Source organism: Planococcus citri, chromosome 1 (assembly GCF_950023065.1).
Source record: "Planococcus citri chromosome 1, ihPlaCitr1.1, whole genome shotgun sequence".
NCBI lineage: Eukaryota > Metazoa > Arthropoda > Insecta > Hemiptera > Pseudococcidae > Planococcus > Planococcus citri.
Window position 1 is genome coordinate 82,890,018 of NC_088677.1, and position 24,975 is coordinate 82,914,992.

The 24,975-nt window shown below is 34.6% G+C and overlaps 3 long non-coding RNA genes across 4 annotated transcripts in view; 1 reads left to right on the forward strand and 2 right to left on the reverse strand.

The window, feature by feature from the left end:
• The window catches only part of LOC135838325 (uncharacterized), a 345,767-nt gene that overhangs the window by 124,189 nt on the left and 196,603 nt on the right, over nt 1-24,975 (forward strand). The window lies entirely within an intron of this gene.
• Nucleotides 5,373-6,203, reverse strand: LOC135842803 (uncharacterized). The gene is made up of 3 exons (XR_010558188.1): nt 5,871-6,203; nt 5,661-5,799; nt 5,373-5,518 (listed from the first exon to the last, which is right to left on the reverse strand). It is a non-coding gene; the product is annotated as an uncharacterized LOC135842803 (long non-coding RNA).
• LOC135842798 (uncharacterized) lies at nt 6,829-7,593 on the reverse strand. The gene is made up of 3 exons (XR_010558187.1): nt 7,562-7,593; nt 7,175-7,433; nt 6,829-7,089 (listed from the first exon to the last, which is right to left on the reverse strand). It is a non-coding gene; the product is annotated as an uncharacterized LOC135842798 (long non-coding RNA).

The window sequence follows — 24,975 nt, forward strand, 5'->3', positions numbered from 1 at the left end:
AAAGCTTTTGCCCTCGCTTTGCTACGGTCAATTTCTGTCTCTTCACTAAACCCAGAAAAAAATACATTTTTGAAACTTCCATAAATTCAAAAAGAAAAATAAGAATTTTTCATAAGCCCAAATGTGAATTATACATGGTATCAATTGACAAAATTGTCATTTCATCTCTTATTTCACTTTAAAAACTTGTCATTTTAGATTTCATTTGGTAAAATTTTTTTTTTTCTTATGGCAAATTTTTTGTCACCCACTCCCTCCAATGCGTTTTGCTACAAAATGTGAATTTTCGTGTGGATGAGGATGTGAGGATAACTTTAGCCGGGTTCTTTTTTCCTATAATAAATACTGAATAAAAAGACAAAAGCAAAAATCAATCGCACAACTTGCATTCAAGTATCCAAAAACCTGAAAAAAAACGAGAATGATTCTTAAGGGAGAAGAGAAAAATTTTGGGTGCCCCATTCGGTGCATCCGCCAGGGCCCCAGGGTCACCAACCTGACCCAGTCCGCCACTGCATGTCTTGTAAAAACAATTAAATTATCTACTCAATAGCCATTCAAAATTTGTGTATTTATGGTTCAGTTTTTTTTTAAATTTTACTGAAAATATTTCAAGACACAGAAGACACGAGTAAGTAATTTGGTTATTGCAAAAATCTGAATAATAAATTGAATTTTACTCGTTTTTTCGGGGGCGAGAAAAAAGGAAGTTACATTTTTAGGTAGGTAGGTACTTTTTAGTTCTTAATTATCAAAAATTGAATCGGCATTTTCATTTTTATTACCTACCGATATACTGACAGGTGCACAATCATTGCACAACAATTTTGAATAAATAACTATATTAAATTTATTTAATAAAGATTTTTATAATAATATTAATCAAAATGATCCTATTATAAATAAAACTATTCTTAATTTATTTATTTCATTATTAATTTTTTTTATCAATCAATTTAATAAATTTACCTAATTCCTAATTTTTTTTATATTTCTACTAATATTATTTTTACTTTTTTACCTTAAATTTTTCTTTTTGATTCATTAATAACTTTTTTATTTTCATTATAAATAAATAATAGTATAAATATTTTTTTTTTATAAATTTAACACCCAAAAATACTCCTTTATTATGTATTAACTCAACTCCATTAATTAATTCAATGGAATTAAATAGATGTTTCATTCAAATTTCAACTTTAGCATTATTCAGAATACACTTCAGGAGGGAGTGGAACAATGCACAGACTCGGACCAATAGAAATACGTTATCTGTGCACGCAGCCAATCAGATATTGTATACACTACACTCCCGCCTAGATTGTTACCTGAATTGAAAATGAAATGGGCGTCCTGGCACTTACTTTTTTAGAATTCGGAAAACCGTTTGAAACATTCATCGTTTGGAACCACCACCAATCCACCACCTCTTTTTTTGGTCAGCTGAAACGCTTATCAGAACCAATAGAACAGTTTGAAAATTTAAAATTTAAATCGGAAAAATTCCAAAAGGGCAAACAAATAAAAAACGATTTGAAAAATTAAAATTTTAGAGCTAAAGTAGTACCGATTGAGTTTGTGAGGAGTATAACAATAACCACCACAAGAACAAAAACGAAATTGTAATAAGAAGAACCATCAAAACCCTTTTCTTTTCAGGATTCTCACTTCTTTTTGGTCCCCAATAATTAGTCAATTTACTACTTAAAATGTCTTTTGTTACCAAACTGAAATAAGAATTCAAATTTTTTAGGCAAAAATGGCAAAATCAACAACATGAGCGAAATAAAAGGAAATTTTTAATTTTTAGAGCTACATTTTGAAGTTGAACCATTTGAAACCGTTTTTTTGATTTGTGGAACCATCAGCAGAACACCAAAAGCGAAATACGGGGAGCAACCAGAACTAGTTTGACATTAAAAAAAGTTAAAAACCTAAAAATTTTAAAAAAATCATCACTTTACCAAAAAATTTGATTGGAAATTTGAAAATTTGGAAATCCCGAAATCGTCTAAAACTTTCGAAGAAAAATTTATTTCTTTCAACAAAAATAATGTTGTTTTACTTGAAATTTTCCAAAAGAAAGTCTCTCCAATGCATTGTAAAAATAAACTGACATAAGGTCCCAACTATTGCAGAAATATCAAAAAATATCCTATTTTCCGCAGAAAATTTGGAAACAATGATTTCTAATTTGTATCAAATCAGTTATTTTTGAAAAGAGCAAAATTTGGTCCAAAAACTAAAAAGTAAAAAAATGAAATAAAAATAAAGAATTGTCGATTTCTGAGTTTTTCTGCCCTCGTTTATAAATTAAGAATACTTACATGTTATAATTTCCTGAAAATTGAAGATGCTATTAAAGCCATTGAAACAAACTTTTGGCATTATCGAGAATTCAAGAATGATGCTGTTACTTACATTTCGAACCAACATTTTCTTTTTCTTTTCTACGACCGAAGTTGGAGGGTAATAAATAAAACTAGTGACGCAGCAGAAAAAGTGTCATTTAACAAGCCTCGAAGGATGTTTCATTGTTCTTGACAGCAGCAGTGGTAGCTACAGTCATTCGTATTTTGACTCATTTAACGAACACAAACCAGGTAATGATGAAATTTTTTCATCTTTTTTTTCACCAATAGTCAACATGACGTTTTTTCGTTGTCTAGAAAATCACGGTTCGTCGTTGGATACAGATTTAGAACGTGATATCGCCAGTTTAAATATGCATTACATCGCGAAGCAGTAAACAGAATTCTGTAAAAGTACCAACGTTGAAAGTGGCGATTGTACAAATGTAGACTGTTCTATGGATATAGATGATAAATAATAATAAAATTATCTAATTTTTTTCACGATTTTGCATTTTTCTATGTGGGTACCTTATGAAATATGAAAAATATAAATTTACGTTCTGTTTATATTCAGTAGGTAACAAAAATAAGTAGGTTGGTATTTATAATTGATTACAAAACAAAAACATGAAAAAGGGTGACAAAAATTGGCTATCAAAATATTTCTAAGAAACAATATCCAACGTGATATTGTACTGCTGATCTAATCCAAGATATGAATCGAACATGAGGTATATGATTATTCATTCTCGACCTATGAATATTTAATACAGGTAGAAAATTTCAACAAAATAGCTCACCAGTTTTATCAGGAAACTTGTAAATTAAATAATGAAAGACACGTGTTCTTTGCCCAAATGTGAACCTTTTCATAGACAGTAAATCTTTAGTTCTAATACAACCTAACGTTAGGAATCAACTTTCACCTTTAGGTTTAGGGAATCTTGGAGCATGAACACGTATATCCTTCCGGTTAGCCAGCTGAATCATTCTCAAATTCAGCACGTACTGTTTTCCTGAGTGAACGACAATAGGTTTGTGTAAATCCACGACTTCAATTTTGGGAGCATTACTTGCCTGAAAATCAACAATTACAGGTGATTAATAAAAATCCATGAACAATATCATCGTGAAATTCATAAGTTTACCTCGTCGTCAAATTTATTCTGCTGTATAGATTCCGATATTGTAAAATTGATTTGAATTTTTGGCAAGTTACACAATACCTCGTAAATCTAAAACAATGGCAATAATTTTACAAATTGGTTGATTTGTAAAATTCATGTTCAAGGGGGAAAAAAGTATTTTACCGAATTGATCTGCGATTTAGTGAACTCATTCTGCAGCATGTTCATCAATTCGGAATAACGATCACACAGTTTTATGCAACGCCGGAGGTAAACAAGTACACCTGTCTCTGATCTATGTGAGGCAACGTTAGCAAAGGATGATTTGTCACCCAACGACCTGGAACCGACATTGTGTATCAATTGTTGAGCACGAAGGGTAGAAACCAGCCATCCACGTTCACCGCAGACATCAATCATAAACTAAAAAATAATTTGTTCACAACACAAAATGAGTCATTATAAAATTCAATCTCCTGTATCGTCATAGTTTCTTACTTACTTGCAAAATTCTTAAACACTGATCCAGAACAGATTTCAAATCAGTTTGATAATCGGTACAAAGTAAAACGAGATGGGAAAAATGAGCCGGTAATAATAAATATGTACGTTTTCGTATGCGAAAAATCGTAAGTAGATGGGTCTACTGTGGTATAGATACCTATCTAACTATCTATATCAGGGTGGACAGAAATATCGGGTACCCCTAAGAAAGTTTTTCATTAAAAATATAGGTTGGCAACGTGAAATAGATGCATATGATTGGTGAAATGTTATCTCTCCAGTCTAACAACCAATCATGTGCTACCATTACCATCATTCACTGTGACCAACCGAAGTATTTAGCAGAAAACTTTTTTAGGGGTACCCGATATTTCTGTCCACCCTGTACAATTCTAGTAGGTAAAGAAAAACGATACTACAGTTCGTTAGTTGATTCCGTTTGAATAAAAATTGAATTTCAAATACGTCATAAAACGGATCAACTAACTTATGAATTTTCGTTGAATAGATGTATAACGTGTGTATGTGCGTTCTTTTCGCGTACTTCTTTTCTTAATTATGTTGAATTTATTAATTATGTTCATTGTAAAGTGAAAATGAAATATTAAGTACAATGATCTGAATTGAATTGTTTATTTTTCGATATAGGTACCGCGAAGTGATTTGTGGAATATTCTACATCTTCGAAATGAATATCATGATGGTCGTCTGAAACCTAGCACAGAGGTGCCAATGGTATTCGACATGTAGCTGAGAACCCAAATCCCTTCACTAGGTTATATATGCATTCATTTATATGCGACATGAAATACCTAATTGTGTAAATAATGATATGTATAGTCTAATTTATGACTTAATTTTATTTATTTTACTCGATATGATTTAATTATGAATCTCAGGTAGGTTTACCTATCTTCGAAATTTGAAATATACATGAGAGTTATAATGATTAATAAATCATACGTTGTATGATGTTTTCGAGATACTAAATTACTTACGAGTTTAACTCGTACCTTCTTGGTTATACCTACCAAATTCTATTTTCTTTTATGTGTAGAAGATTTTGTTTTAGATGACTTCTGATATAATTAGTCATATATGTGATGTCTAGAAGGTTTTGTTTCCTACTGTACGTTTCCTATTTCCCTAGTCTCTTCCTATTTCATCTACCTATCTTCTATGCTTACTTTACCTATTCGTTAAATCAACTCATTATCCTATCTACCTATGTGAAACCATTATTCCTTGTCCCAAAATTTTATCTAAATTTATTCTCTTATAAACACCACACTACTTTCACTGGACAACATTTCGCCAATTCTCTATAAAATACAAACAATACGTCAATATCTATGTAATTTTTCCGAATTCGTTGCGAATGAAAAAATTCAATTCTCGCGTGTCATAAATTTCTTCACTGTGACGCACGGGAATTTCGTAGTATTCGGAAGCATGCGATACAACATGAAGGAGATTTTTGATACTCATTTATCTGATTTCAGCTTGTTAGCGAAATGTTGCATGGCATTGTGGCTATAATTATAACATAATAATATGAAGCTATACGACCAAATGTGGTCGGATACAGAGTAAGATTATCCTGCAAAAATAATGAAATCAAAAAATTCCTATTCACTAGTAAAGCTTGAAGCTTACGTAACACTACAAAAATTACCTCGTCTAAAACAACGCAATGCGAGTTCTGTAACGTCGTTACAGCGCCTTTGATCAAATTTCTCAGGAAATCATTTCGATCCCACGGGGAATGGTTTGTAAAGGAATTTTCTATAGAAACCTTTCTTCACATCACGCACCTTAAAATGATACATCAAAGTTATAAAATCTTCCCACAATTTTTTAAAAAATCGAACGTGACTCATCGTACCATTACAACAGCTATGCCTGATTTATGGAACCGCGGTCGACCAGCTTTTCCCATCATTTGCAGAATATCTTTGATGGGCATATCAACGTGGCGATGGCTTTTACAGTCGTAGGACTCGGTTCCTTTAACGATAACCAGATGTGCAGGAAAATTTACTCCCCAGGCTAATGCTGAAGTAGACTAGTAGAGGTTAAAATCTACGATGAGAACATTCCAAAATTAGCTACACTTATAAAATTCGAAATTTCAAGGAGAAAAAAAACTAGTGAAATTTTACTTGAATATGTTAATATTCGAACAATTCTTCGACAATTTTACGATGGGTTTCCTGAAGACCAGCGCAGCGTGATGTAAGCCTATTCCAAAGCCTAATACCATTTTTTAAATTATCATCTTCCATCGTTTCCAATATTTTATCCATTTTCTGCAAATAAATATCACACATTCACAATCACATTCATCAACAGATTTTCTCAAGAATTGTCTCCATGTTTATTTGACGAAACATTTTGATCAATAATTACGTTTTCTTTGATTTTAAGACTGCTTAGAATTATTTTCGGAGGCCAATTGCGCAAGTAAAACCAATCCATCGCAGTAAGACGAGTCTGTCTGCGAGAAGACACAAAAACCAAACCGGAACAGGCTGAGAAATCGAATACTGTTTGATAGCTTAGAAAACTGGCTTATTCATGGAAGCCATTCGTGCGCAACAATATTTGTCCGGGAAAGCGCTAGCATGCGCTTCCAAAGGCACGGGTCTAACAGATGATCTAAAATTGTACATTCATATCTGTAAAAAAAAAATATCACGCTGTGTCATAATTTTCTATCACAACAATTCCAGTTGTAAAAAAAAAAAATGAAATAAGTATAGGACTAAGGAGAGAATCACTGAATGACGGAAAAAATTTCCGTACTTCGTCCATTCTTAATCAATTGGCTAAATGTTGCGCATTGGCCAAAGTAGTCGATAATCCAACAATACGAATATTCTTTTCGATATATGAGAAACGATGAAATTTGTTCGAGAAACAATTATCTACTATCAATACCGGTCCATGATCTTCTCCCAACAGATGAATTTCGTCTATCATCAAGACAGCTTTTTTCACATAAGTACGTGTTTGCCAACTACGTGAAATACTGCCCCATTTGTCAGGGGTTGTTACAATTATGGATGCGGATGAGATGGCTTGTATGTCGGGCGTAACATCACCTAAAGAGTCGTATTCGCATTATAATGTAATCATAATCAAATAATAATCCACCCGGAAGACTAGATATAAAATACACATTTCTACCCGTCAATTCGACAATTTCTTTTTTAGTTTCCTTTGAAATCTTACTTTCCAATCTCTCAGTTCTTTTACGAGATCTTTCAAAGGAGCAATAACTATAAACCACCTGAAATATTAATGAAAAAATCGATGAAAATTCCTCTTCATAGTCATGGTATAGTATGCTATGTGAAATATTTACTTTAGTATGGGTAAACTTTCGAAAGCAAAATTCTGCAGAGCGGTCACCGCCTCACCGGTAAAGGCTGGAACAGTAACAACTCTGAAAAAAATCGAATAAAAATTGAAACAAAATCAAGTCATGCCGGTGATCTGAGAAATACGAAACGAAATAAATTGAAAATTTCCGCCGAAAATCATATTATCTTCATGCATTCATGAAACACTAACCATAATTTCGACAGTCTTGGTCATTTCATTAAATAAGGCTAACATTAGTAGGAAATCCTAGATCAGTGATGGTGTTGGAGATTTCGTTGGCTTTGATTAAACTAGAATCGTATCTACTTCAGGTTCGACGGCTTAACACCACTAAAATACTGTGGATAAGGTACCTAAAACGAGCGATAATTCGGTTAGTTACTGAATTTAATACAACTAATACAAGAGAATTGAAATATAGAATGATTATCACTAAATACACGTACCTATCATATTCATATCTATCTTACCACTCATACACAGTAGACATGGCGCACCACCGCACCAGTCATGATTCTAATATATGAGAGAAAGATTTTCATCATAGTCTTCTTCTAATTTCAACTTAAAACAATCACCTTCATTTAATTAATTTAATTTAATTACCTACCTTAACCTAGTAGTGATAAGAAAAAAATCATGCTATCACCGTTTACGCAACCAGGTTTTTAAAATGCTGCTGCACTTTGCTGCATAATGTGAATTTTCGTGTGGCTGAGGATGAGGATGAGGATGTGCTTCAGCTCCGTATTTTTCACTACTTTATGCTAATTATTATTGCGCATAAATCTAAAATCAAATCCTCCAAAAATTAAAATATTGACCAAAGTTGCTCAAAATATATTTTTCCAGTGAGCCAACTTTTAGCTCAGTTTTAGTCAATTGGCTGTAAAGGTTCCCTTGAGAGCCAGACAAAAGGGCAATTATTAACCAATCATGTTCGTTCTAGGCTCCGGAGTTTATAGAATTGGCAGCTCGGTGGAATTCGATTGGTGCGCCGTAGGATGTCTCAGAGAGCTGAGCAAACTAGGAAAGAAAACCATTATGATTAATTACAATCCGGAAACCGTCAGCACAGATTACCAAAATTGGTTCGGCCAATCCTTCAAATTTTGAGTGAGACTTGAACAACAATTTCGCCAAAATGACAAAAAACTGGGTACTTGAAACTTCGCGAATTTTTATCCTACAAAAATTATTTTTATATATTCTGAAAGGTCTTTTTCACGAAGTTTCAAACGTAATTTTCTCAGAAACTATGCGTTTATTCAAAAAAACGCAAGAATACTTTTTTTCTTATTTTTCAAAGACCTTTCAGAATATATAAAAATAATTTTTGTATGATAAAAATTCGAGAAGTTTCAAGTACCCAGTTTTTGGTCATTTTGGCGAAATTGTTGTTCAAGTCTCACTCAAAGTTTGAAGGATTGGCCGAACCAATTTTGATGAAATTTGGAATAGGTACAGCTTTGATTTGTCAACCATTACTGACTGACTAAGGTAAAAAAAATTGTAAATGTTTTCAAAATTGACCATCTGGCGTTGCGCCGCCTACGGTTGAACTTAGGTTGAACGCGTTTCATGACGCACTTGAAACCGTGGGAGGGCGGGGGGGGGCAACGCTACCGCGTCGCCTGTTAATCATGATCATCGAAATACTACTGTCACACTTCGTGTTTTGATCAGTGAGTAGGTGCAGAATTTTTGTGGTAAGTCGAAGAATAATTATACAATAGCATAATTATAGATATGTATATTTACAGCTCTATGAAAAATTATCGAATAATATTGAATTTAATACGCTCAGCTTACTTAGTTACAATAGGTCTCTAGGTACGTCTACCTGTTCCACGTATTAAAAGGAAGAGTTTCATTAAATTTACATCTTACAAATATTATGTGCATTTGGTTGAATTTTGAATTGAATTTAACCCAACATCCAACATACTTGAAATTCATATGTGGGTAATTCTCAGTAAAAAGGTCAATTTTGATGTGCATAATTTTGAAAAATAAAAATCATTTTTTTGGAAAATTTCAAGTGGGAATCATTTGTATAGGTGTCCCAGATCCCTGTTCTAGTGTTGGCCTCAACTCAATCCCCCCCCACTGTGGACCCCGGCCCCCCTAAAACAGCGATAATTAGGATTCGACCCTTATCGATGTGTAATATGTCGATTGATATGTTTTCGAGGTCGTAGAATTCGAATCTGGAGTTATTTTTTATGTAGAGGTGGAGGGTGAGGCGTGGGGAGGGGGAAAATGTCAAATTTTGCTTATATTATCATGTAATACGTCGATTTATGTTTTTCAGGCCGCAAAGTTCGAATCTGGACTTATTTTTATGGTAGGGGTAGAGGTGAGGTGTGGGGAGGGAGAAAATGTCAAATTTTGCTTGTTTTATCGTGTAATATGTCGACTAGCGCGATAAAAGTACAGCAGTCTGAAATTTGGCCAAGTCGAAGGACAAATGGGCGCTGGACAAGCCGAAGGACAATCTCAACGTATTTTCGTTTCTAGCCTTACCTACTGGACATTATTCGATTTTTAACACGTAATAAATGTGTACTTATCATGTAGAATAACTTCCCTTTCTCAATTATCGTTTTTGGCGGGTTCATCAGGGTAAATAAAAAGGCAAGCCGAAGGACACCAATTTCGCGAAATATCATATTTTCAGAGACAAGTACAATCAGAACGAGCCTTGCGTAGGTTATGAGAATAACATTGCGGGGTAACATTTTTATGAAGACAGTGAACCAGTGCAGCCACTCACCAGTAAAAAATATTGGATTGGGAAGCTACCAAAAATAATTGAAAACTGCTCTAAAATTTGCGCAAAAAGTGTGCGACAGTTTTCAAATGTGAAATGTCAGCTTCCTATGGACTTATTCCAATTGCAATTTGCACAATAATGGACCTTCGTGTTCTATGATAATGAGAACGTGCCAATTTTTCCCCAAAAAAATGAAGTTCATGACGCTTTATAACATTCATTTTCAAAAACATGGTGTGTGACAGCCAAGTCGAAGGACATTTGGGGTATAAAATCGAATGTACACCAATGATAGGAGGGGCTAAAAATTTCAATACCATATGTGAAATGTGTGGGGGATGATCCTTGAATGGACCAAAAAAAAAAAAAATTCATGCAAAAACCTTTGAGAAATTTGCCATGTACACGATTTTTACCTTTTTCTGAGAATTACCCAGGTACTCAAATGTTTGCAAAAAAAAATCCATTAATTTTTCATGTTTTCAAGAAGTGTCTGACAGTAAACTATTGGTTTCATTTGCCTCGTGGCTGGATACTGAGCTAATGCTTGAGCAATCCGAATCCGATTCTTCGATTACCTGGGTGCAAATTGATTTTTTAAAACTTTTTTCATAATCACCAGAGTAGTAAATTTGGGTAGAATTCATACCTTCGGTTACGTTTCAAACAAGCCAACATTTTTGGATGCAGAGTGTAAAATTACTCCAAAAAGTTCAAAATTTTCAAAATTTATTTTTTTAAGATGTAGGTAACCTTAGGTATTACTCCGCAGGTGCGAATTTGAATTCTGAACGATGAAAAACTATTCACTTACCGGATCCATCTTTTTTAGTATGGCTGCTAAATCATGAATGATTTTTGTAAAGTCTGGACGATTTTCTGGCAGATGGTTCCAGCATTTCACCATCAGGCAATACCTGTTACAGAAATTTATGCATTATTATCTCTATATGTACCTACATTAATTATAGGGAATTCATTGGTTTCTTGAAAAAAAAAAATTATATATGTAGAAAGAACTAACTAGGTATCGGAAATAAGTCTAGGTACATACGTGTCCATCGAACAACCTTCTGGTTTTTTCATACGGTATCCCGAGCGAATGTCTTTTAGCAGTTGTTTAGCATCGTCATACGTAGCATAAGGAACTTCGCCAAAAGTCACAATTTCCCATAATAATATACCATACGACCACCTGTATATGTTAATAGAGTGTATTTATCTAAGGTATAAAAATTGAAGCTAAATGGTTGAAATGCTTTATAATTCAATCAGATCAAGATACTTGGATACCACTTTTCCTAACTAGCTTCCTACATTATAATAAGTATTTGTCATGTTTATTGTTACACTTACACATCAGATTTTGGGGAATGACGTCGGTGCGTTATAGTTTCCGGTGCCATCCATTTTACTGGAAATCTGCCTTTGGTCTTTTGTTTATAGTAGTCGGAATTTCGAATATCTTTGGCTAATCCAAAATCAGCTATTTTCAGGACGTAATCGTCAAATATCAGGATGTTTCGAGCAGCGAGGTCTCGATGAATTAACTGAGGAATTAAATAATAATAATAATTATTAAAGCTTGTACCTGCTGAATATTTTTTACTTCAGTAGAACTCGGCTGTTAGCCTGTTCCAATGTCAGCTTCATGAAAAGACTTACTCTTAAAGAAGCCAAGTATTCCATGCCTCTGGCTATTTGTAGAGCAAATGTGAGCTGAACTTTTTCAGACAGGTCATTTTCGCTGGATTTTGAAGGTTGGTAGTGGTTTCTGAGGAAATCGAGTAAATTTCCATGAGAAGAGTATTCGATGATGATGAGCAATGGTCCATCTTGCGTACAACATCCGAGTAGGCTAAGTACATTGTCATGTCTGCCGATTAGTTTCATCAGTTCCATTTCAGTAACTAAATTGACCAAATCTTTGTCCTTGTGGGTATCTGCGAAATGAATGAATGTATGTAAGTAAATTGAGTCGTCTTTTTTTTTGGATTTGAGTAACATTTTTGCACTTAGAAAGACCTACTTTTCAACATTTTCACTGCTACTGTTGTGACGTTGTGCTGCTGTAAGTGGCCTGAAACATTTCCTTTGACAACTGTTCCAAACTCTCCTTCTCCTAAAAATTCGCCCAGAACGACGTTTTTTCGGGGAATTTCCCACTTCTCATCCGGTGGTAATTCATATTCAGTCCTCGGTGCCAGTTTATTTGCTTCAGATGTTGGATAAGGTTCGTATACGATGCTGACGTGTGGTAGTTTCTGGAATTGGAGAGAGATCGTGTTAGGACAAAATTTATGAATTTTACAAAAAATCTGCCAAATGCGCGCGTTTAATGGCTGCATTATGTGGCTGAACAGCCTACCAGAGAATCTTTCAAACTAATATTCTCTGATTTGAACAAAACCAAGCTTGATCGAAAGAGGATGTCTTGGAAGTTGGAACGTCTGTAGCCAAAATTCCAGACTCCTAAAATCATTTTTAGAGTTTTTGAAATTTTTAAAATTCAAAAAGACTGTTTCAAGGGCCATTGTTTAACTTTTTTAACGAACTAAAATTTGAATTCAGCGTCCTCTGCAACGGATATCTCGACACACTAGTATCTCTACCTACTTATTTGTTGAATTTTTGTAAAAAGTACGCATTTGAGTAGCCCCTAGGTACCAGATTTGAGTTTAAAAGTGAAACGTCTCAAAAATAATGAATTCAGTGCTCTCAGAAACATAGATTTTGACAAATTAGTAGATTTTTGGTATGAAATTTGAATTTTAGCGTGATATGGCATCGGGCACGCAGTGATCCAGATGGAAAATTCACCCTAACAAACCCTTAATTTTGCAAACGTTTCGCATAAAAAAAGCTTATTTTTTGGTTATGTGGGATTTTGAGGGCGCTGATTTTATTTTTGATGACAATTTGACTCCAAACTCCAAAATGTGCTCTAAAGGGCGGGGGATCCGATTTTGAAAATTTTGAAGAAGTACAACACTGGTATTGAAAAGTTGAAGTTTTCAAGGACGCTGAATTTATTTTCGAACATTGCTTGATTCCAAAAATAAAAATGGCCCTCCAGGAACACAAAAATGTGAAAATCTTGAATTTTAGCACCCCATTCTCGCCCAATAAAGTTATTTTTGGTTAGAGGCCTACAGGGTTGAGTTGCAATGATCCTAAACAAATTTTTAATCCTCCACGTGCCCCTGCGGGGTAACGGTGGTGGCCCCTTTCCAAGTAGTGGAGGAAATGCTGTTTTTACCCGTTTTCGAAAAAATGACTGGGAACAAAAAATGATGCTTTCAAGATCAAAAAACAGATTTTTTCTCGAAATGACCCTACTTTGATATTCATTGATTTTTGTTACAAAATTTGAATTTTAACATCCTTCCCCCACATCCCTTAGTGTCCGAAGCAAGCGTGTTTCTTGCTCAACTTGCTTGAATATAACAATCAGATAGTAATACCTACTTATTTAAAAAAAAAAAAAAAGAATTTGAGTGATCACTATAAGTTCAAAACCTAGCATCATTTTAATGGATACCTTATATCTACTCATATTTTGTTGCGATGTAAACATTTTTGTCAAAATTGTTGAAAAACAGGATTGAAATTTTATGTTTTGGAGCGTTAAGTTTTTCTTTTGCGGGTCTTATGAAAAAATTGAGAAAAACGATTGAAGAAATTTTCAGCTGATGACTTTACAGCCTACGTTCATGGCTTTTTGTTTGCGTCTACATTTAGTTATATACCTATATTTGGCTTTTGAAATCGATATCGAGGGAAGTTGCCAATTTCCAAAATGAGATGATCACACACGTACACTCTTGAAATTTATCAATTGAATTTCTCTCAGTCAATTAAAAATTAAGGATAGGTGTTGTTAGGTGTATTTGCTTTAGAAATTTCTGTATAAATAATTAAATATGAGTATGTACTTACCAGTATGTCTAATTCATTTTTGTCCAGCTTAATTTCGTTTTCAATCACGACGCGTTTTACGCATTGCGACATAGCTATCATTTGCATACCCATTTTATTCATTTGTTGTTGCATTTTTCGCGATCTCGCTGCAGACTTTCTATAATAAATGACGAATGCTGCGATTACAGTGCATGTTACTGCCACTATTAGGGTTATTATTAAATTGATGTTTTCCGTTAACCAATTTGTTGATTGGGTATTTTGCAGACTGGTTTGAAATGTTGTTGAATTTTGGATGTTTTTCGTCAACCCATTTGTTGATTGGTTTTTTCGTAAGATTTTTTGAATTATTGTCGAATTTGAACAGTGTTGAATATCATGCAGCCAGAGATCAGTCATGGTGGATTTATCATCTAATCTGTCATATATACATTCTCCAGTTCCTGAATTCCATATACACGAGTAGTTCTTATTTAGACATGCGGTGCATTGATCGCCCATATAGGCGCATTTATACACTACAATATGTGTGTTGTACGTGTTGTCAAGTGGTATTGATCCGTTCATTAAAATAGACAATTTGACTGTTATGGAAGGTTTCGATTCAGTGTATGCGAATATCTCATCAGTACATCTCAATTCTCCCTCTTTCATAGCATTTCCTGAATAACCGCTTTCTAGGTGGTGACTAAATTGTATCTTCTGATTTTTAGAATCAAATGTAAATTTGCATGTAAATCTTTCATGATTTAAAAACATTGGGATCTTATAATGTACTTGTATTCGTTGCGTATTTACTGTGTGGGCAGGGATGTAAATGTCTGAATTATGTGTGGTGAAAAACTGTGGACAAAACATCGAGTTTTTCGAGTATTTAAATCCATCATATGATGTTGTACTATTTCGTGGAGCGAAATTGGTGCTGCCAAGATTCATACCTATTACCATATCATTCTCTTTCCAAATCGCATCATCTGTGCATCTTGATTCATTCACATACCACCGGCATGGGTAAGGAGAAGTTATGCACGATGAACAGGATTTATATGTGCTACAATCGTAAAATATGACGTGAATTTTTTGAAATACTGGGCCACGGTTTATCTGGACTGATAGCTGAGCTCCTATGGAATGATTATCGATGGGTGTTGGAGGTAAATGATCAGGAGCTGGTGTTACGCAATTTATACTATTTTCATTGCAGATGGTTGTTGTATGGATAGAAAAATTGCTAAATTCGAATAGACATATTGTTGTATGGTTGATGAACGGATTCGGGGTTATTAATTTGAGAGTTACACTCGATTCTGATTTTCTTGAAAATTTATTTTCTGAACATGAAAATGTATCGATGTAGTCATTATGTGAGGCCCAGCTGATACAATTTTGTTCAACGTCGCACTCTGATTTCAAACAACATTTATTACTGGGAAAACACCATCCGCAATAAGGATCTCTTATCATCCAGCATGCGTGTGATGTGTTATATTCATCGCAATTATGTATTTTGACTTTGAAGAGTTTCTTTTCAGTCATTACGTATAAAAAGTTCATTGTAGAATCAAACAACATGTTTTCATATACTTTTTCTTCTGCATCGATCATGATGTCTGCATATTTGTCTCCAGTGGACAAATCGGGCGAATCAAATCCTTTTATTGATATTTTCAGTAGCCGGCCATCAATGGTGCCGAAAAATATGATGGTGTAATTATTTATCGAGGTAACCGTCATTGCTGTCACAGTTACAGAACGAAGTTGTTGCAAATATATCAGGTCTCCTATCAGCGGTTCATTCTTTTGAATCAGAGAATGTAATTTATTTATTCGATAACTACATACTGAAGCAGCTGGCCACCGCTTCCAGGTCGTTCTCTGTTGCGTGAACATCATTTTTCCCTGCATTTCATGTGAATCTGTTTTTAAACCAGAGTCTAAATTTTGCTTTCGAATATAGACATTTGAAATTTGTTCTGTAATAATTTTAGTACCATCTGAACCTGAATTGCACATTATGGGAACTCTATTGCACGAATCGTTTTTATCTTTATCTGTCACAATTAGGTACCCAAGAACCGGAGAGTTATCGTCAGAGTTCTGAACGATAAAATAAGCGACGTTTTCAGAACCGAAACTATAAAGTAATTCCTCTTTATCTTTAAGGGGGCACTCGTTTATTGTAAAACGTAAGACAGTATTTTGAGGAAGATTTGATGTAACATGATCTCGTTCTAGATTTTTAAAAGTTGTTATACTTATAGTGCTGGAATTATACGCAGGGGTGAAACCAACATACAGTGTTGATAGAGGTGTTGATGAATTCTCTAGTAAAGTGGGAGCTATGAAGGCTACAATTGGCGTAGCAGATGATAACCCTCCGGGTATAGGTTCAAACATGGTTTTCCAGATTTTGGAAATATTACTCATATCGTGAGCATGACAGATACCGGAGAAAAAAGTACCACACGATATCAGTTGCTGATTCTGATAGTCCAATACCAGCACTTCGTTCCGATTAAACGTCGTTGCATTTCGTTTCAATTCACGTGGACAGTTGGTAGCAGTACAATCTGATGGACTGAGTTTCGATATAGTGTAATTAATTTGCAGTTCGAGATCCGTTGATAATTGATAAATACGGTTTACTGCGCCTATGTATACCCATCTGCCGTATTCATCCACTGCCAAGTGATTGAACTCTATGGCGTTGTCATCTAAAAATACTTTCCACGTTTCCGTAGCTGATTTTGCATTTGAGTAATTCGTATTCAGGCAAAATATAAACGCGTGTATCAATTGTAAGAGTAAGAGCATCGGAAAATTCATCGCGATAAAAATTTCACTTGGTTAAAGGTTACGTTACCATCCGGTTGATTTGTCCGTTATTTTTTTCCCGTTCAATGTCAATTTCATTTCGAAATATCTGGAAGCATAGAGAAAATAATATGGACTTCAGTCTTATAGATAACGTTGATGGTTGATGGATTAGTATTGCTGCATGAGAAGGAAAATTTCACGTAGAACGCTTTGTTTCGCCTCCAGATTGATTTCAAAGTTGAAGTAGGTAATGAAAAAATGGAGGGGGGGGAATGAAAAAAATTGGCACATTTATAACTAAGACACCTTGTATATGGAGCTGTGCAAGTCATGGGGACTTCTGGCAGGGCCTATTCTAAGGCGCAGCTCCGCACATTTTGCACAGTTCCAAAAAATTTAGCTACTTACATTTTTCTTTTTATTTAATAAAATTTTTTTTTGAACGAACACAAAAGTCATAAAGATAGACAATGAATATGAGAATAGAATTTGTGTAAGTTTGGAAAATCAAAAAATTACCAAAAACCATGGATTTTTACTTCTTTGAAATCAAAATTTTCAAAAGTTTTCGCCCTCGCTTCGCTCGGGCCGAATCATTTTTCCTTTATATTCTCTGATTACACAAAGTTGGAGAGTAGAAAAATCATCTTCTCACATAAGAAATAAATGCTGTTCACTTGAAATTTACCAAAATAAAGTCTTTTCATTCCTGTCATAACTATGTACCAGAAAGTCCTAATTTTTTGCTAAAATACCAAAAAAAAATTCTAGTTTTTGTCAAAAATTCGTAAACAACCAATTTGAAAACATAATTATGCTGAAAAAAAATGAAGAATTGTGAATTTTTGAGAGCTTTTGCCCTCGCTTTCCTAATTCCTACTTTTGAAAATGTTTCAATTTTCTGAAAACAAAAAATTTTTGAAGCCATGAAAATTAAGTTTCTGCATAAAGATTGATGTTGTTTTGCGTTTTGAATTATCAATTTTTCATAGCTTCGCCCTCGCTTCGCTCGGGCTTTTTTCTGACCTCAGCTAGTGTAGAGTAGAATAATTGACTTCTCGCATTAAAAATAGGTATTTAATGTTGTTTTACTTCTGAAGAATCATTAATTTTCAAAAGCTTTTGCCCTCGCTTTGCTCGGGCCTTCATTATTATTTTTGATCAGTCGCATCTTGAGCTATGTTTGGGAGATATTGACAAAAGAAAATTTGAAACCGCCATATCTCCGAACCTAATTCTAGAGCCCAAAATTTTTTTTCTTCTGAAAATATGTTCAGGTAAGTACTATTTTTGGAAATTTTTTCAAATTTTTTCTCCAGGTGGGTCATCTTCAAAAACTCAAAAAACTCTTCAAAATGTGTTTTTTGTATCATAGCACCGCCAATTTCAAAAAATACTCGTAGTGAAGTTCTGAAGCTTTGCACGAGAACCTTAAAAAACTGTAGAAGATGCAAATATTCCTCAAAAAGCTCATTTTGGGCCCATGGGCACCTCCCCACCCAATTTTGAGTCTAAAAAATGTTGGCAATATGGGTGTCGTTTTCAGATGAATCGAACCCTATGAACACGAATATGAAGTTGGATTTACAGTTAGACCCTTCCAAGGGCCCCATTTGGGGGGGGTATAGTGCCCCAAAATTGAATTTTTCGCAAAAAATGGTTTATTTTAGCGTTACCTAAGCCTTGTAACTTCCTTAATTAAGGTTGATCCATGGTCTTTGTGGAGAGTACCATTATGCAACCCATCCTCTCCTCCTCTCCCTATCTACCTATGTTGACAACTATCACAAGATATTAATAAATATTCGACAGTCTCTTGGCTGTATGTTGACTGGTTCTTCATTTTTAGGAAATTGTTCATTGTGTCTTGCCAAACTTTGTTCTAAAGAACACACTAAACTTCTAAGAAGTCGTTTTCGCATTAGGTACCTTACCTATGCTGAAAACAATATTATATCCTATGTAGGATCAAGTGACGTCGCCAATTGGGTTCTCTAGGGGGGGGGGGGCGAGCACACGAATTGGACAACTGAAGTATTGATGTAGGACGACTGAAATATGGAAAATCCGGGGCCGGAGGGGGGGCGAAGAAAAGACAAGTCATGCTATTTGAGAGGATGGGTGCATCGTTCTTTTGCCGACAAAAAATTGTAATTTTGCCGCAATAATCAAAATTTCAACGTGCTGAGAACACTGTGGTATCTAAAAATTTTGAAAATGTATAGTGGTTCTGTTCAGAAAAAAATGAAAAATTGGCATTTATCATACGCTTTGAGTATTATGAGTAAGTATTTCTAGAATTTTTCTGTTTAATTTTGATATGTATTCTCAACAGTTTCAAAAGGAGCATCTTGAACGGCCCGGAGTTCATTTTTCTCACGCTTTGAGAATTATGAGTACTTCTGGAGTTTTTCTGTTTAATTTTCATATTCCAACATTTTCTGTCAAAAATCGTTTAAAAATTTTTTCAAAAATTTGTGCTAGGGGTACGATTTGAACCTTGTACCTCTCGTTTAGGAAGCCATTTCCTTCACCACAGGGCTACCGATGTACTTTTCAAAAATGTATTTTTAAAAGGTATACCCTACATGTTGACTATTTGAAATTAGAAAATCGATAAATTTTAATTTTAATTTTCGTGAAATTGATCGATAAACGTATCGTTTAAACGTCCATCGTATCATTAAAAATATCCTCGAATTTTTGTCGAACTCGAATTTCAAAAATTCATCCGCGAATATTCGAATTTCGAAATAATTACAAAAATCAGAAAATCGATAAATTTTCATTTTCGTGAAATTGATCGATAAATGTATCGTTTAAACGTCCATCATATCACCAAAAATATCCTCGAATTTTTGTCGAACTGTAAGGAGCAGATATGCCTTAACTCCGTAGAGAGGAAGTACAATAACCTCTCGTCGGAGGTTATATCATTACCCCTCTTTCGAAGAAGTTTAACGTACTTCTCCTACATTTCTGGAGCCCAAGGTAACGTGTACGAATATCTCCGAGCGTAGGTCGTTCCAAGCTCGGATCAGTCTCCTTGAACTTTCTACTATATAACCTCTTGCACAGACCATCTCGAGAGTTCCCTCCGATGTAAAAAGAGATTCCTCTCGAAGATCTTTTTGATGTTCTTAGTGCTCGTTCTTTTCGGTTGTCAGTGCATTTTGCACAAAATGTAATTTAACGTAAAATCTTCTCACTAAGTATGAGCCCCCTTAAGGATGGTTCTGTGCTTCGTTTCGGTAATTGCAAGTGCTAATTTGATGTTCGGTTCCTACCCTCAGTAATTAACGCCGATTAATCCCTTAAGGATCTAATCCGCCCGCTTTTTGATATAACCCACTGCGAGGTTAATATGTATATATTGTTAACATGAACATTGATTACGTGATGTCGATTAATTAATGGTGCTCTGGAAGCATCCCTTTTCGTTCCGGATCTAAGGGATGGCGACACAATTGAATGTGTATCTACCAACCAATACCCTGCGACGTGCTTAGTATTAGTAGCACACCGACGAGCAGGGAACGTGTACAGTGTTGAGGCAGGAGATGTACCCTAAATCCTGTCCGGGTTGCGTTCGCCCTATCAATTAAAGGTAATTTGTGAAACCCCCTTTAATTGCTATGCTTAATCTAGACCAAGTATTAACCTACTTTTCGAGTTATATCTGCCAGAACAGCTTTTCTACTAGTATAGTCTAGCGTTAGATATTTTATATCTATTTATACAATGTTCATGACTTCAAACCCCATGAATATTACAATTCCACATTATGTATTAAATTATTATGCACAAAGCATTTGTCTCGTGTTTTATTTCTACACGTTAATAAGAAATTGTATGTGTATAAAGGGTATTCGTAATGATCGTACAAGCACCTATTGAGCTAGCATGGTGCAGGAAAATATCTCCTTAGGGATATTTCTCAGAAAATTAGCAGGTAGTAAGTATTATATTAAACCCACCGTATAGTCTTTCTCATCTACCTCTCCTAACCCATTCATTACCAATATCACTTTATCAGAACTCAAATTTCAAAAATTCATCCGCGAATATTCGAATTTTGAAATAATTACGAAAATCGATAAATTTCATGTGGTAAAATGGCATATGAAAAAAATCATTAAATTCAAAAATTAATTTCTCAAGAACGGCTTAACCGATTTTGATGAAATTTAAAATTTCACCCCTTTGATCCTTGCCTAACATTTTGTCATCATCATCATGTTTCAAAAGTTCCCAGCTTCAGAGTTCATCGAGCGACAAAATTTGCAGGGTGACTTTGCACAAAATTCATTAAAAATGAAATTTCTCAGGAACGGCTGAACCGATTTTGATCAAATTTAATATCATACAACTAGGTTACGAGCCCGATTTTTTGACATAACCATCATTTTCCAAAAGTTCAAAGTTTTCAAGGTTATTGAACTTTAAACTTTTTTTTTCAAAATTTTTCAAAATTCAATATCTAGAAAACGGCTGAACCAATTTTGATGAAACTTTGCATATAACTAGACCTTTACCGTCCCTACAAACCAAAATTATCACCACGATCCAAAAGTTTACAGCTTTTGAGTTATATCGAAAAAACCAAAAAAACTTATATATACGTATATATATATAGCCGCATACAGGTAAACTCATAACGTTTTGTATAAAATACAAACTCACGTCCCACCTGTAACTTCGTTGCTGTGCATGCGCTCGACGCGTCACCCCATAGGCCTGATAGTACTCGATGTTAGGCCGCGTTATATTCGTTAACTTGATTTTTGGGTGACCTGTGGAGAGGTATCTCATTGCCGAAACATCAATTTTTTAGAAAAGCTTTTTTTTTAAAAGTCCCATACATCTCTGTTTTTCGCAAATAGCTTTTTAACAAAGCATCCTACAAAAAAAAAACCAGCTCTGAGCAGAAAGGAAATTTTATGCTCTACAATTTCCTTCATTGCATTTTTTTCATAGGATGCATACTTTCCTCGTAAAATCAATGTTAATGTTGAAAAACACGAAAATTCGGACCTGTATAATCAGCTTTAAATTAAAATTGAGCAGTCAAAAATTCATTTTAGGCGATTTTTGACCACGCGACGTGAAAGAGGAGACCTTCAACCACCAGAATCACCAAACAGAACTTAAAAAATGATTATTGGCATTCTTGGCAATAAACACCTTTTCCTTATGTCCTAGTACATAATAATTAGGCTATGCACTCATTTGAAAATTGAGTCAAAAGAGAAAGTGTATAAACAGCAATCTCACGTCCCTGCTCAAACTTTGCCAGTAGACTCCCCACACCTTGTAGATTCATATGGCACCTCATCGAAAAGTCACGTCCTAAAAAGGTTACGAGTTTGCCAAAACGTTATGAGTTTGCTGGTTAATTTATAAAAAAGTTACGAGTTTACCCCCTAGAATATTTAGACATATATAGGTATAGGCTACTCATAATTTATGTACTTGTGGCACCATTTTATATACTTTACACACGTTCAGGCACCAAAATTTACGTTGTGGCACCACCAAATGGTGCCACAACGTATTTTATTTAAAATCGTGTGGAATGTAATCAGGGCACTGCCAGGGGTCGTTAGGCAAATTTTTGTAATGCTGCCACAACGACATTTAAAAGTTCCTTTTAATATACTGGTAAAATTATATAGTCAACAGACGTTGTGGCACCATTTTCAGGTCTCATTGGTTTTCGATGTATTTTTTTGTAAAAATTCGTTGTAAAATGTTTTGATTAGATGGCGCTGTTGCTTATACCCTTAATCATCACTCTATACTCATATAATATAGAGGCACCAGTTGGTTTTTATTAATGAATAAACCGTTACCAGAAAAATGCTCGCGTAAATGACTAAGTTTTCTTCACTTGCTACCTGGTGCCACAACGACGTTCAACTAAATGGTGCCATAACGTTACAAAAGTAGATATTGATATATATATAAACCTTTAGTCGTATCGTGATCCCAGACCCTCAAAACGTAAAGAAAAGTCACTCCCCGACCCAACTTCCACCATCGCAACAAATACAGTACTCCACTTTTCTTAAGAAAAGTCGGTAAAAGTGTTCCAAAACGCACTTTGTCCATTTTTATTGAATTTTTTTTAGTGGTATCTGGTGGATGAAATGTATAGCTACACTCCTAACATCATAAATCCACCCAAATAAAGTTTTAAACCCGCCTAAATAGCAAATTTACCAGACTAAAAATTAATTTTTTAAAATGGACATAGGGCGTTTTGGAATATCGATCCTCATTTATGATCATTATCACAAATTTCGAAAAATTGAAAAAATTTCTCGAGTTTTTAGCAATTTTTCTCGAATTTTTGAAATTGATAATAATGATCAAAAAATGGCACCACTGCGTTCCAAAATATTTCCCCAGTTTCAGGAATGATATCTTTCGATACTTCGGCGTAATTAATAAGGCGAAATATCTGCGAAGAAAAAAAAAATTTAAAAACACAAAAGGTTCAGTCATCAGGTTTTTGGCAACATTGCACTGCTGATTGTCTCGATTATATTTTGCATCGGGAGCAGTTGCTAGCTGATTTCCAAAGTCCCTGATGTAATTATTGCGTGCGTGATTGTGAGTATGAAGTGAAATTTTTTTGTTTTACCTATGTACTTCTTATAAAAATTTCAATTTTTTGAATTTGAGTCAATGTGTCTGGCCAAATAAAATTTTCCAGGAATTTTTCATGTTTCCTTCCCTCCGCACTTCTACCCCTTCTTGTGTTCTTAGCAATTTTATTGAGCTTTTTTGTAATTTTTAGGACCAAAAATTGAAGTAAAATGTAGTTATTTGTACGTTTTTCTACAATAAATGTATGAATTTTTGGCTAGAAATTTGGCGAACTTACACAAAGTCGGGGCCCACATAAGGATCTATTGCGCCCCACGTCGATCCTCCGGGACAACGTTTTTCTTAAAGGGAGAGTCCTAAGGAATATTTCTAGCCCTTGTCTTCAAAAAAAAGTGACCCTACATACAAAGTGGCGGCCATTTTGATTGACATGTCAGCAGAAATCACGGATTTTGCGTTCCAACAGGGGACTTACACAAAATTTATGAAACCGAACAAGGGTAGATCGAAAGAGCAGGCAAACATTTATGACCTGTCCAAATTTCATGTGCTAGACTGCCTTTCTCAATTTTTGGTGAACTTTTGAAAATCAAATTTAAGCAAAAAATCAGGGAGAAAAATTGACCTGGAAAGCTGAAATTTGGGATGTACCCTATTTTCGACCTGCCAAATCGATTGGAAACTTTCATATCGTTTTGAGCAGTTCTGGAGCATCCAACAGATTTTTGGAACACAAAATTCCCACAAAATTCCATCAAATCGAGTTGGAAAGTCGAAATTCATTCCGCAAACTAAATACAATACTTACGCTACGAAGTCAATTACAGGTGGATTTAAAGTCGTTTTGGAGCCTCCAGCAACTTTTTGAAAATTACTGAAGCTTCCAGTAGATTTCTGAAACTTGAATTTCCTCAAAATTTCATCAAATGGAGATGGAAAGCCGAAATTTATTCTGCAATTACATAACTTCAATACCCTATGAAGTCGACTGCTGATGGATTTTAAGTCGTTTTGGAGCCTCCAACGACTTTTTGAAAATTACTGGAGTGTCCACCAGGTTTTTAAAACTTGAAATTTTCACATTTTATCAAATAGAGTTAGCAAGTCGAAATTTACTCCGCAAACTAATTTCAATATGATACCTATGAATTCGACTGTATGGTAGCTTCAAATAGTTTTGAAGCTTTCAGCTACTTACTTTTTGAAAATTTCAATTTTCCCAAAAAAGCTTCATGAAACCTTTCAAAAAGTCGCTGGTGGCTTCAAAAGGACTTGAAATCCACCAGCAGTCGACTTCATAGCGTATTGAAGTTATGTACTTTGCAGAATGAATTTCGGCTTTCCATCTCCATTTCATGAAATTTTGGGGAAATTTAAGTTTCAGAAATCTACTGGAAGCTCTGCCAGTAATTTTCGAAAAGTCACTGGAGGCTCCAAAACAACTTTAAATTTACCTGTAATTGACTTCGTAGCGTAT